At 37.7% G+C, this 14,844-nt stretch overlaps 2 pseudogenes; one reads left to right on the top strand and one right to left on the bottom strand.

The window, feature by feature from the left end:
* Window positions 1-724: 724 nt before the first annotated feature.
* Window positions 725-3,966, bottom strand: LOC126634630 (AP2/ERF and B3 domain-containing transcription repressor TEM1-like; annotated as a pseudogene).
* Window positions 2,169-3,047, top strand: LOC126582484 (AP2/ERF and B3 domain-containing transcription repressor RAV2-like; annotated as a pseudogene).
* Window positions 3,967-14,844: the final 10,878 nt, after the last annotated feature.

Genomic DNA, 14,844 nt, shown 5'->3' with positions numbered 1-14,844 from the left:
AGGTATGCTTACGTATACTTAGACTTCCTTTTGTTTCAAACTTTTTACCTTGTATTTTTTTTTTCACATATGATCAAAGCTCAGGTGACATAATCTCATTCAATAAATAGGCAGATTGAACATGGCAGCATATAGTTTTGTTGCTACAGTTCTTAACCTTGAGAACTATGACGAATAAAGTTCTCGGGTTAAGACTTGATGGCAGAAGATCTTTGGGATATTGTCGAAGGCACATATAAAGAACCGCCTCTTATCGACCCCTTTCCAACTGATGTATGTTCTATGATATTCATTTTGTTTGGAAATTAGATTGTATATAAATTCATACTTATTTCATATATTCTCATTTTCCTATTTTCTCTAGGGATCAAAACAGCAGAAGAAAAAGAAGCTGAAATTAAGGCTTGGAAGGCTGCTTCAGCTTTGCTGGAGCTGCTATATGTAGAAGGTTCAACATGACCGTTGATGTGTAGCCAACGGTCATGTTGCCCTTGCCTTTGCTCGCTTATTTATTTTTTGTTACAACTCTATTTCGCAAATAACCTTTGGCTACACATTCATGTGATCGAACTCTATCCGAAAATACTAATATTGACCGCGAAAGATTTACGGAGTTTTAATGCGTAACTATGGAAAATTAGACTTTGTAACTAGTCAACTAAAATTCTAAAATGAACAAGAAAGAAAAGAAAAAAGTGCTTTATCATTTAAACTTACTGAACATTCTACAAAGCCTCAAATACCTGCTATTCTCTACAATGCACAGGTTTCCATGATATGTTAACTCCGAACAGCCTCACCGCTCCATGATCTTGAACTGTCCTTAGAGGGTCACCGACCCTACCATGCATCTCTCTGATCCCCGACATGTCGAGGTTTCTAAGTCTACAGTAAATGAACATCTTCTTATCCTCCCCTACCGATCTCTCAAACTTCACAACATCACCAACTTTCAGCTTCTTCTCCTTCACAAAAAAAATCCAACCTTTGCTCAACACGTAACTAGCTCTGACTACTACTCCAATAACAATATCCAAACCTCCACACTTTCCCCACCTCATCCTCAAATTTCAACAAGACCCCTTTGCCAAACCCTACCCTCAGATGAACCTGAAAATGCTTCTCGGCATGTTGTTTTGGTATAACCATGCGGTTCAATCTCCCTACGTCGCTTGGTGTTGCCACTTTCTCGAAGAGCAACTCCCTCCCGCGACTACACATGTCCCTTAAATCAAGGTAATGCTTCATACGCTTTCCACCCATCATCAAGGCCTACGGCACCACCATTGTACAACTTATACTTGTAAATCTCGAGCTCGTTGGCATAAGAATGTTTTCGAAGCATGTCAACGATCTCAGCCTTGGAATGAGACACCAAGAAAAGAACCTCGGTGACATCACGTTCGTAGGGTTTCATTTTGTTTCGACTGTTGTTTGTGATGGCATCAAGACCCCGGAACTTTAGCGAGGCAATGTTGTAGGTTTTGGCAGCTTCTTCTTCATCGTTGAAGGTTCCCAACCCCACACGATGACTCTTCTCGTATATTTGAGCACTACTCCTTTGTACCTAGAAGAAGCCATGCAACTTGTTTGGAGTTGCACCATTTGCTCCATTCATTGTTGAGTAATCACTAGGATGGGAAGATACCACGGATATGAATAATCGCAGTTACCCGTCCATATAAAATTTACGGATACAGTTATGGATAACCGTTTAAACAAATACACGGATACGGGTATAACCATTTACCCGTGAAATATAAATGAATGATTATGGGTATTACCCGTGGTTACAAATGGGTATCCATTTAACCGTTTGTTTTAATATTTGTAAATTTTAAAAAAATTAAAATTTCACGGGTAAACAAACGGTGATGGGAGTCTGGGAGAGCTTGAATAGTTTTTAGGCTTTTTAATTTTAATTTTTTAAAATTTTACAAATATTAAAACAAACGATTAAATGGATACCCATTTGTAATCTCGGGTAATACCCATAATCATCCATTTATATTTTACGGGTAAATGGTTATACCCGTATCTATGTATTTGTTTAAACAGTTACCCATAACTGTAATCGTAAATTTTATATATATGGACGGATAACTGCGATTATTTATATCCGTGGGTATCTTCCCATCCTAGTGATTACTCAACAATGAATGGAGCAAATGGTGCAAGTCCAAACAAGTTGCATGCCTTTTTCTAGGTACAAAGAAGTAGTACTCTAGTAAAATGGAAGATGGGGAGCTCAAATATACGGGAAGAGTCATCGTGTGGGGTTGGGAACCTTCAACGATGAAGAAGAAGCTGCTAAAACCTACGACATTGCCTCGCTAAAGTTCCGGGGTCTTGATGCCATCATAAACAACAGTCGAAACAAAATGAAACCCTACGAACGTGATGTCACCGAGGCTCTTTTCTTGGAGTCCCATTCCAAAGCTGAGATCGTTGACATGCTTCGGAAACATTCTTATGCCAACGAGCTCGAGATTTACAAGTATAAGTTGTACAGTGGTGGTGCCGTAGGCCTTGATGATGGTGGAAAGCGTATGGAAGCATTACCTTGATTTAAGGGACACGTGTAGTAGCGGCAGGGAGTTGCTCTTCGAGAAAGTGGCAACACCAAGCGACGTAGGGGGATTGAACCGCATGGTTATACCAAACAACATGCCGAGAAGCATTTTCAGGTTCATCTGAGTGTAGGGTTTGGCAAAGGGGTCTTGTTGAAATTTGAGGATGAGGTGGGGAAAGTGTGGAGGTTTGGATATTGCTATTGGAGTAGTAGTCAGAGCTAGTTATGTGTTGAGCAAAGGGTGGATTCGTTTTGTGAAGGAGAAGAAGCTGAAAGTTGGTGATGTTGTGAGGTTTGAGAGATCGGGGTGGATAAGAAGATGTTCATTTATTGTAGACCTAGAAACCTCGACATCTCGGGGATCAGAGAGATGCATGGTAGGGTCGGTGACCCTCTAAGAACGGTTCAAGATCATGGAGTGGTGAGGCTGTTCGGAGTTAACATATCACGGAAACCTGTGCATTGTAGAGAATAGCAGGCATTTGAGGCCTTGTAGAATGTTCATTAAGTTTAAATGATACAGCACTTTTTTTTCTTTTTCTTTCTTGTTCATTTTAGAATCTTAGTTGACTAGTTACAAAATTTGATTTTCTGTAGTTACGCATTAAAACTCCGTAAAGTTTTGGTGGTCAATATTAGTATTTTCGGATAGAGTTCGATCACATGAATGTGTAGCCAAAGGCTACTTGCGAAATAGAGTTGTAACGAAAGATAAATAAGCGAGCAAAGGTAGGAGCAACATGATCGTTGGACCTTCTACATATAGCAGTTCCAGCAAAGCTGAAGCAGCCTTACCATTTCTGTAAAGGCCGACCGCGAAGCCAATCCGACGACCCGGTTTCCTGCCTCTCGACCCTCTTTTCTGCAGATTTTTCAGGTGCATTTTCTGGCAGAACCGATCTCGACCACCACCTCCTTCGACTCGTCTCAGTCTCTTGAACAAGAACCCACCAACGCTTGCCCTTTTTGACCACTGTTCAAGGCAAGGTGAACCTCGACTTTTTTGAGTTCCCTAATGGCAAACTTGCTGTCTCCGTTCATTTAGACATTTTATCAAACACTTGGTGCAAGTTCAGAGGTTCGCTCTTCATGGGATTTTCCTATTATCGAAGGTGCGGCCGCAGCTATGGCTACAGTTAATCGTTTATAAACGGTTATGGGTATAAGTATACCTGTTTATACAATTACCTAATGGGTAAATGATTATACGGGTAAAGGTTTAAACGGTTATGGATATGAGTATGCCTGTTTATACAATTACTTATTAGGTAAACGGTTAAACGGTAAATACTTAAACGATTATGGGTAAATAACCGCGGTTACCCGCCTACCATAACCGTTGCCCATCCTTAATAGTAACTTGTGGTCGCATTCCAGCAACTCATCAAATCCATTGTGATTTGGAGGAAGAGGAGTATTGGAATCATACTCTATTTCTAGAGTATTTTGACTCGTGGGCAGAGAATAGCATAAATCAAACTTAGTTTCTAGAATAATGAAATTAAGGAAGAGGATAACGACAATTGACCGCTCGGGCTTCCAAACTTAGAGAAAATTTTCCAGATGACCGGCACATTAGCTTACTTGGAGTTCTCATCCAATATTGTTAGTTTATAGATTTGATGCTGTTTTGGGAGCTTTCTTGTATAAAAGAAAACAAGGAGTTGCAGAGAGTATTCACAAAGATGAGTGAACAAGAAGTTTCATTTCTCTTCTTTCTGGCAATGGAATGAACCTTTTCCGAAAGCACACACATTACAGAGCATTAACTCATTTCTCTCTCATATTCAGAAAAAATACATCACAACCATTCATTTCATCTATCCTATGAGATAGCTACAGTTGTCACTCTATATCATTAACTCTCACTTAATCTAGAGCATCCATTTGGAATGTAATCCAAAGGCCCTAATTAAAACAAGTAAAACTGAAATGTTTTATTTCAGCTAAAAACACTTAAACACTAACACTCCCTTCTAAGTGTTTAGCTGAAATCACTCCTAAAGCCTTCCTCAAATACTCAAATCTATCTCTTGCCAATGCTTTTGTAAAGATATCTGCAACTTGTTCTTCAGTTTTGCAGTAAATCAGATCAATTTCACCATTCTGCAGTGCATCTCGGATGAAATGGAATCTTCTGTTTATGTGTCTTGTCTTATGATGAGCCACTGGATTCTTAGAGATTGCAATAGCTGAAGTGTTATCGCATAGAATTTGAGTAGGTTCCACTTGTTCCTCTCCAAAATCTGATAAGACAAACCTTAACCAGATGGCTTGTGCAGTTGCCTCTGCAGCACTAACATACTCTGCCTCTGCAGTGGACAAAGCTACACTGCTTTGTTTGATTGAGGCCCAAGAAAATGCTCCAGAACCAAAACTAAAAGCATATCCAGAGGTGTTCTTCATGTCATCTTCACTTCCTGCCCAATCACTATCACAGTATCCAATAAGCACAGCATCCTTGCCTTTTTCATATGCAATTCCATAGTCCAGTGTGCCTTGAATATATCTTAGCACTCTCTTTGCAGTTCCCATATGTTTCCTGGTTGGATTATGCATGAACCGAGCAAGTAGACTTGCAGCAAACATGATATCAGGTCTTGTAGCTGTTAAATATAACAAACTACCAACTATCTGCCTGTAAAGACTTTCATCAGCTATTTCACTTCCATCTTCTTTGCTTAATCTTTCATTTGTTGCAAGTGGAGTTGCAACAGGTTTGCATTCTTTCAATCCGAATTTCTCCAACAGAGTCCTTGCATATTTCTTTTGATGCAGAAAAATACAACTCTCAGTTTGAATGACTCCAAGCCCCAAGAAATGATGCAATAGTCCCAAATCAGACATTTCATACTTTCCCATCATTTCTGTTTTAAACTCATTCATCAATGCAGCTGAACTTCCTGTGTATATGATGTCATCTACATACAGAGAAACAATAAGTATTCCTGCCTCAGTTGCTTTGATGTAGAGAGTTGCTTCACTTGGACTTCTGTGAAAACCAGAGTTGCAGAAATGAGAATCAATTTCTTTGTACCAGGCCCTTGGTGCCTGTTTCAACCCATACAAAGCTTTCTTGAGCTTGTAAACCTTGTCTTCCTTGCCTCTAATCACAAAGCCAAGTGGTTGGTCTACATATACTTCCTCATTTAGAACTCCATTCAGAAATGCAGACTTCACATCAAGTTGGAAAAGCTTCCATCCTTTATGTGCAGCAAGCCCAATTAAAGTTCTAATAGTGTCAAGCCTTGCCACAGGAGCAAATGTCTCATTGAAATCGATTCCAGGCTTTTGAGAGTATCCCTTAGCCACTAACCTTGCCTTATTCTTCTGTATAGACCCATCTAGGTTCAATTTTGTTTTATAGATCCACTTGACACCCACAACCGGCTTATCAAATGGTCTATCAACAAGTTCCCAGGTGCAATTCTTCTCTATCATGCCTATTTCTGCTTCCATTGCCTTCTGCCATGATTCATCTTTTACTGCTTCCTCAAAGTTCTCAGGCTCAATAATGCACAGATTGCATTTTGCATATATTTCTGTCAAACTTTTGAACTTCAAAGGAGTATGATCATAGTCTTGAGGACCTGTGTTACTCTGCATTTGCACCAGTCTTGAATCATTTTCAATTGACTCATTTGCTTCAGATGAAGATGCTAAGAATTCATCATTTTCATCACTCTTATCACTTGAATTTCCTTCCACATTCTGTTCACACAATTTCTTTCCAGGTATGGATACACTGATGATTTTCTCAGATTGTGACTCCTAATCCCAGCAAGCATTTTCATTGACCATTACATCTCTTGACACAATTATTTTCTTTGAGATAGGATCATAGAGTCTATACCCTTTCTCACATGTGCCATATCCCAAAAATATGCATTTAGTACTTGTTTCATCCAATTTCTGTCTAACCTGTCTTGGAATGTATGCATAACACACAGAACCAAAAATCTTTAAGTGTTTGATCCCTGGTTTTCTTCCACTATATGCCTCGAAAGGAGTCTTCTTATCAAGAGACTTGGTAGGACATCTGTTCAAAATATACACTGATGTATTAACAGCTTCTGCCCAGAATTCAAATGGGACACCCTTTTCAATCATCATACACTTTGACATCTTAACTATGGTTCTATTCTTCCTCTCAGCTACTCCATTCTGCTGAGGTGTGTATCCCACTGTAAACTGTCTTTCCATGCCCATTTCTTCACAAAATTCCCTGAATTCAACAGATACATATTCTCCTCCTCTGTCACTTCTCAACTTCTTCAATTTATATCCACTTTGCAATTCAACTGTGAGCTTGAATTTCTTGAATACACTAAACACCTCTGACTTGTTCCTTAAGAAGTAAACCCAACACATCCGAGTGCAGTCATCTATGAAGGTGAGAAAATACTTATTTCCAGCCTTTGTAGAAATCTGCATGGGTCCACAAATGTCAGAGTGAATGAGTTCAAGAGGTTGTGTGGCCCTCCATGATGCTTCCTTTGGAAATGCATCTCTGCAATGCTTCCCAAGAGCACACCCTTCACATATCTCATTTGTCATTTCAAGATCCGGCAAACCCAACACCATATCATGCTCTTTGAGTTGTTTCAAACTGCTCAAATTCAAATGTCCTAACCTCCTATGCCAGATTTTAGAAGACTGAAACACACTAGTCTTTAGGGCAACCTGCATCTCAGGTATAAGTCTCAAAGGAAAACTTCTATTTCCCTTCATTGGTATTCTAGCTATCAGATTAGACATTGAACTATCATCATATATCTCTGCAGTTGTACCTCCAAACACAAGAAAGTAACCGTGTTCCATCATTTGCCCTACACTGAGCAAATTTTCTTTTAACCCTGGAATTAACATCACTTCTTTGATATATCTCCTTCCCATTTTGGTATCAACTACTAAACTTCCTTTCCCTGTGACTTCAATGAGTTGTCCTGTACCCATCTCTACCTTAGCAGTCATATTTCTATCAATGTCAATCAGTAACTCCTCCCTTCCAGTCATATGGTTACTACAACCACTGTCTACATACCATATATCTTCATTTTTCTTCACATTAACATTATTGCAGACATAGAACATGGTAGGAGTATCATTGACTTGATTAACAAAATTCACATGTTGATTAGTCTTCTCCTTCTTGACTCGGCAATCTCTTGCAATATGCCCCAACTTATGACAACTATGACACCTTGGTTTATCTTTGAACCAACATTCACCAAAATGCAATTTATCACAATGAATACAGGGATTCTTAGCTCCTTCAGAAGTACCTGCAACTTTTCCAGTTTGATTTGCAGGTCTATGATCTCCTTTCTTCCATTTAGACTTCCAATTCTTCTGTGGTTTGAACCCTTGATTCCCATTGTACTTATTCTGTTTTGGAGCAATACTGAGACTAACAAATGCTTTCTCAGTATGAGATTCATCATGCCGATCAATTCTTTGCTCATAACCTTTGAGAATAGCTACCACATCTTGAACATCAACAATATCTAGATCCTTAGTATTTTCAATCACAGAAGCAATACTATCATAGGACCTAGGTAAACTTATTAGCAACTTTTGAACGATTCTCTGATTACTTATCTCCTCACCATAGCTTCTCATTTGACTAATCAAATCAAATAACCTAACTAGATATGCAGAGAAAGCTTCATTTTCACCCATTCTAGTATATTCAAAATCCCGGCGTAAGCCTTGGAGTTTCACAGCCCGTACCTGTTTATCTCCCACAAATTCTTGTTTCAGCACATTCCAAGCAGCATTTGCAGTCTCTTGGATTGCGATTCTCGGAAAGATCTGATCCGAAACCGCGCCTTGAATGATTCCAAGTGCCTTCGCATCTCTGACTATATTCTCCTTCAATAACTTGCTTTCAGCTACAGTAAGTTCTTCATCCTTCTTCGTCGAAGTTTCGACACCATTTTCGACGATATCCCATAGCTCGTGCGATCGGAATATTGTCTTCATCCGAATCTGCCAGAAATCAAAGTTTTCACCATTGAAAACCGGTGCACGAAGATCAGCTCCACTCGATCCAGCCATGTGAGACGAGATCTAAGATCACTACACTTTCTTCTCCGCGTTTTCTTCAGTGAGAACTCAACGGTCAGTTCGAGCTCTTCACTGTGAGCTTCAAAGATTCACGCCCAGTTGCAGAGGATGCAACTTGGCTCTGAGGCCATGTTAGTTTATAGATTTGATGCTGTTTTGGGAGCTTTCTTGTATAAAAGAAAACAAGGAGTTGCAGAGAGTATTCACAAAGATGAGTGAACAAGAAGTTTCATTTCTCTTCTTTCTGGCAATGGAATGAACCTTTTCCGAAAGCACACACATTACAGAGCATTAACTCATTTCTCTCTCATATTCAGAAAAAATACATCACAACCATTCATTTCATCTATCCTATGAGATAGCTACAGTTGTCACTCTATATCATTAACTCTCACTTAATCTAGAGCATCCATTTGGAATGTAATCCAAAGGCCCTAATTAAAACAAGTAAAACTGAAATGTTTTATTTCAGCTAAAAACACTTAAACACTAACAAATATAACTTTAACATGTGCCTATTTCATTATTAAAATAAAAAGATTGCTACGTTTTGATATTAGTCTAAATGTAGAACTTAAAACTACGGTTTAGTGATATTCTTTTTCATTTATAAGTTAGATGTCTTAGGTTTGATTATTGCCAAATACCTTACCTGGTACGATCTCATGGTATTTCTGATTGGCTAGATCTGGAAGTTCCTGCATACTTGGCATTTCTGATTGGCTTTCTGCATGTTGTGATAGTCACTAAATATATCATTTGCCCAACAGTTTGGCACATTATTCCAATTTGGCTTATCACGTCTGCTTTTTTTTTCTTTTTTTTTTTTATTTATTTTTTTTTACAGATGCATATGGAATGTGAAAATGCACATATTACTGTTGCTCTGTTTATCTTCATTTAGAGGAATTACAAGAAACTTGATGAATTCTCCCAGCTTAAATAGATTAGTAGCTAGGTCTCAAATTCTTTTGATTGCCCTGTAGATCTTTTGTTTAAATAGAACGGTTAATATCATTGACTCTTGTGCTTCATTCCTCCCTCCCCACCATTGCTTGTATATATAATTGAATAATTAATATTGTACATTGTTAACTATATTTAACAAGCTTCAGTTATATAAAAAAAATATTTATTTGTTTACCACCAAAATCGCCTTAGACTTGGAAGTATGTTAGATGATTGATTGTGGAGCCAGCCACTACTAGATATTGCACTACTACATAGCAAGCCATTTTTGGCATTCTTAAAAATGACAAGAGACACAAATTCCAGTCGGATATTTGTATAATCCGACAAGAAATGGTTGCTAATTTTGTAGTAGTGTTGGAAGTAGACAAGTTGGATGAAATTATTTGGCCTAAAATGATACTTGTAATTGGGCGGTTGTGCATTGGGTGGGAATGGACTCATTTTGTTTATTGAGCAAATTACATAAACTTACCTTAATTATGGGTCAAATTACAATCTCATACCTGGTATTTTAAACATTGTAATGTCATACCTCAACTTATGAATTCGTTGTAATGTTACACCTTCATTAAATTCTTTGTTAATTTGGCTGTTAAATGATGATGTAGCAGGAACGGGGCCCACTCATTAGCCAACTAGAATAAAAAAAATTAATTAAGATTTTTTATTTAACAATTAAAAAGTAAACAAGTATTTTAATTAGTTATTTTGAAAAGAATATTTTTTTTAATTGAAAAGGCACGGTTAAAACTTCAAAAAAACCAAAAACGAAAAAAATCTAGGATTTGGATCCTCTTCGGATCCCCTCCCTGGGATCCCGGGGATCAAGACACAAGGACCGTTCATCAAAGATCGTACAGCCACAATTAAATACTTTTTACGCAAAACGAGAATGCTTTAATTTTAAAAATATAAAAAACATTTAATTGTGGCCGCACGATCTTTGATGAACGGTCCTTGTGTCTTGATTCCTGGGATCCCCAGGGAGGGGATCCAGAGAGGATCCAAATCCCAGATTTTTTTTTTTTTTGGTTTTTTTTGTTTTATCACAAATGATCCCTTCAAAATTGGGCCTAGCCCCGCCTGTGCCCACCCTTAAATTGTAGGGGTGGGCACGAACCGGGCCGAGCCCAAATTTGGAGGAACTTGGCCCTACCTATTATAAACTGTAACCGGCTAGGCTGGGTAAAGAGATTTTGAGTTTTGGAACCGGACCTAACCCGGACCTTTTCAAATGGCAGTCCATGGGTCCAACTCTATTTTTTTTTTTTTTTTTTTTTTCAAAAATACGTTTTTATAAAATTGCACTGCAGTGCATAGCAGCATTGCAGCAACACAGACGTTTTCAAAAATTACAAGAGCTGCCTCAAGCTTCAAACTTTTGCATGCTATTCCAAATCCAAAAAAAAAACATACACATTAAAATCGAAATAACATCCACATTAACATCTACAATAACATTACACGTCCAACATCACTCCATCTTCAAGAGTGCAAGACAATTGCACCGCAACTGCACATATTGCACATCATTTCTGTGTAGTTGCACAGATTGCACATCAGCTATATCACACAACAGCTGCACATATTGCATAGATTGAACACATAGATCACCTAGCTTATTCCTATATCCTTGAACGGATTAATTAAATAGAGCAGTAAGCATATAATCATTTCTATCTATATATCAAGAATCAGACCCACCACATTATCATTTCTATATTCAAGATATCAAGAGTTCAATATATTACAATGGTAACAGCTTACATTTAAGAGTTCAAGATATCAAGATATTATGATTCTATTCCTACTTGCACTAACATCTAAAATCTTAATTCATATTCAACCAATCAACACAATGAAAACCAATGAACAATTTGACCCATCTCAATCTCACAAAAAATATATGACATACCACATAACTACAGTAGCAAGCCAACCCAGTGGCATTGAATTCCAATACTAACAGATTTATGGAGCATGTTTCCATAACTTAAGCTTCAAAGAGGCTGCTGCATAATCTTGCTAGTTCTCAGGAATAAGATCTTTCCCGTGGTGGGGGTGAATGGTTGAATATCAACAATACAAATATACTCAGAAGAGTGCTAGTATGTGTAATACGTTCACATATAACTTTGACAAATCATGAACCAAAATTGATATGGATCAAATTGTTCATTGGTGATCAGATCTTAGGGTTCAAATCCAAAACTATTTCATCTAAGCACCCTAAATTATTATTCTAAATCCAAAAAATTATTCAAAAAATGAAACTAAAATCATCAAAATTGACTAAAACAAGAAAACCCACTACAAATAAAAAATAAGATAAGCTAACCACTACAAAGAGGCTGCAACAACGATCAGTAAAGGTTGAAGGCACTGATGCATGAGAGATGAAGGAGAGGGAAAGAGATGGAGCGAGAGGGAAAAAGAGGAGCGAAAGAGAGGGATAGACACACAGCTGTGATTCTGGAATCTTGGCTTGGACTCGTGTAAAATCTAGGGTAGAAACTAACGATTGAGATTGGATGATAGGTTATCATTCAATCTCACCCGTTCATTATAATTAGAAACGGGTTGGTCCGGTACCCCTTTTTCTATGTATTTGGACTTGGCCAGCCCTGTAAATGAAAAGGACCCGGTTCGGCCCGCCCTGTTTGTTCTCTAAAATATTAGGAACTGGCCCGTACCTGCCCCGAACTGTGATTACCGGCTGCACCCGTGGTTCCCATACCCGTTTGCCCACCCCTACTAAATTGTTTCCCCATCTGACGACAACAATCGTGTAACCCCACGATCCCCACCAACCAGAAAGGGATCCTCTCTGGATCCCTTCTTCCTAATTCACCAAATCAGGAAATTCAAACCATTGAAATTTGATCCAATAGCTACAAATAAGGGCTCACTTTAAAAGTTATAATAACTTTAGCTGTTAGATCAAATTTCAATGGCCCAGATTCCCTGATTTTATGGATTAGGAGAAAGGATCATTTTCCCCCACCAGCCTACTTTGTTCGGGTATCGTTTATTGCCACGTCATCTTTAAAAATAAAGAAAACTAACGAAAAGTCAAAAAAAAAGAAAAAACTTTAGTTTTAATGAAAAATAACAAATAAAGATATAGTGAATAGTACTAGGGAAAGGTAAAAATATGATTTTTCGTTAAAAGTGAACAGTATTGGAAGTATTTCGTTAAAATTCTTTTAAAAAATATGCCCCTAGTTGCCAACTAAGATGAAAATACCAAATTAGCATTAGTACAAAAAAAAAGTTTTAATGAAAAAGGTTTGAATGTTGTGAATAATATGTGGATGGCCCACATGAATAGTTTGTTACTATTTAATTTTTACTATTCATTTGTGGAAAATTTGTAAAGTGAATAGTATTCTCTTTTGTTTATAAAATGAATGAGAGGTGAAGCAGGTTGAGAGACGCACATAGAGATAGGAAGGAAGAGAGGAAGAGAGAAAAGAGAGGAAGAGGAGAAGAGATAATAAAGAGAGTTATCTTTGTACTCCTATAATTCCAAATTATAATGAAAGCACCACTGCTGCCCCGAGGACGTACTACAGTCACACTAACTGTAGAGGAACCTCGTAAATTTTGTGTCTTGTTTATTTATTCCACTACACACACTGTCGATTTTACAACACGTTATTAGCACAAAAAGCTCTTATGTCCATGGAAAGTATAACGCCATAAATTCGGTGAAACATTACCTACCTCCCACCTCTACTAGCCAAAAAATTTCACAGAATAAAAGGTATGTCCATTTTTTGTATCTTCCATCGCGCCAGAAGCGCCTCGTCGAATTCCAGTGAGAATTGAAATTTACAATGACCTGTAGTCGTCACGAGATAAGAAAACTCGTACCTGACAACTGGTTTCCAGAGATCCAGAAGAATCTTATCAGACTTGGAAACCTAGATCGCGTCGTTTTCGACGAATCTCGAGAATTCCCATGAATACTCGGTTGTCTGAGATGGTGATGGCAAGACTGACTCCACTTAAGCCTCCTTCTCTCGTACCTCCATCAACTCCGCTGTCATCTATGTCCCTATAGGGAAGTTCTTGCTTTGCGAAGCTATGTTCTCTGGGCCATGCAAGAACAACGTTAGTATCTGGTAGCCTTATTGGATTGAATTGGCTATGTGTGACCTCCACAACAACCCAAACGGCCCTGGGTTCGAGACTGGTAAAGACAGACAAAGAAAGAAAAAAAATGGGAAGTTTATGGAATATGCATGGCACCATCTGAAAAAGACAATAATGCATCTGCACCATTTGAAGGAGAAATAATAATTAAAAAAAAAGGGGGAAATGTGGCCAAAGCTCTTGGAAAGGTGCGTTGCACCATGTGAAAAAAAGAAAAAAAGAACAAAGGCTTCTTGGAATGTTGCAGCATGTGAATGAATAAGAAAAATAATAATAATAAAAACAAAAAAGATAAAAGCTTTTGGATGGTGTTGTACCATCAGAAAAGAAAGAAAGAAAAAAAAATATATTTATTTATGTGAATGGTGTTGGCTTAAAACACTTTCACAAGTTCTATTTACTTTTAAGCAATTTATTTATCATGGACGATTTTACCGCCTATTGCTTTAAGTTTTGATTTATGTGAATGGTGTTGGTTTAAAATCCCTTCACAAGTTCTATTTACTTTAAAGCAATTTATTTACCATGGACGGTTTTACCGCCTACTGCTTTAAGTTTTGATTTATGTGAATGGTGCTGAATTAAAGCCCTTATCACAAGCTTTATTTACTTAAATGCTATTTATTTACTATGGTTGGATTTACCGTCTATTGCTTTAATTTATTTATTGTACTTACCTTTTGTTACGATAAGTATATATAGGGCTCAAACTTCCTTGATCAGATCAAAACCTGAAGTTTCTTGATTCTCATCATATAAAATGATTGGAAGTTCCATCACGCAAAAAGATCAGGTATGAAATCCCTTGATCCTGAAGATCAGGACATGAAATTCCTTGATGAGTATCGTAAGTTTGAAGTGTCGCAGTGCCTCAACTTAATTGTAATAAAAGCCATAAGAGTCTCAGCCTACAGACTATTTAATAAGGAACAGAAGTTTCTTATGTCCTTACTCAAAATGGTTTAGCAGAAGCATTTATTAAGATGATGAAATTGATTACCTATGCTCTGCTCATGAAAACGAAATTGCCGGTTTTGACACGAGGACATGTCATTTTACATAATTCATTATTA

Source organism: Malus sylvestris, chromosome 9 (genome assembly GCF_916048215.2).
Source record: "Malus sylvestris chromosome 9, drMalSylv7.2, whole genome shotgun sequence".
Taxonomy (NCBI): Eukaryota; Viridiplantae; Streptophyta; class Magnoliopsida; order Rosales; family Rosaceae; genus Malus; species Malus sylvestris.
This window is presented reverse-complemented; position numbering and strand designations above follow the sequence as displayed.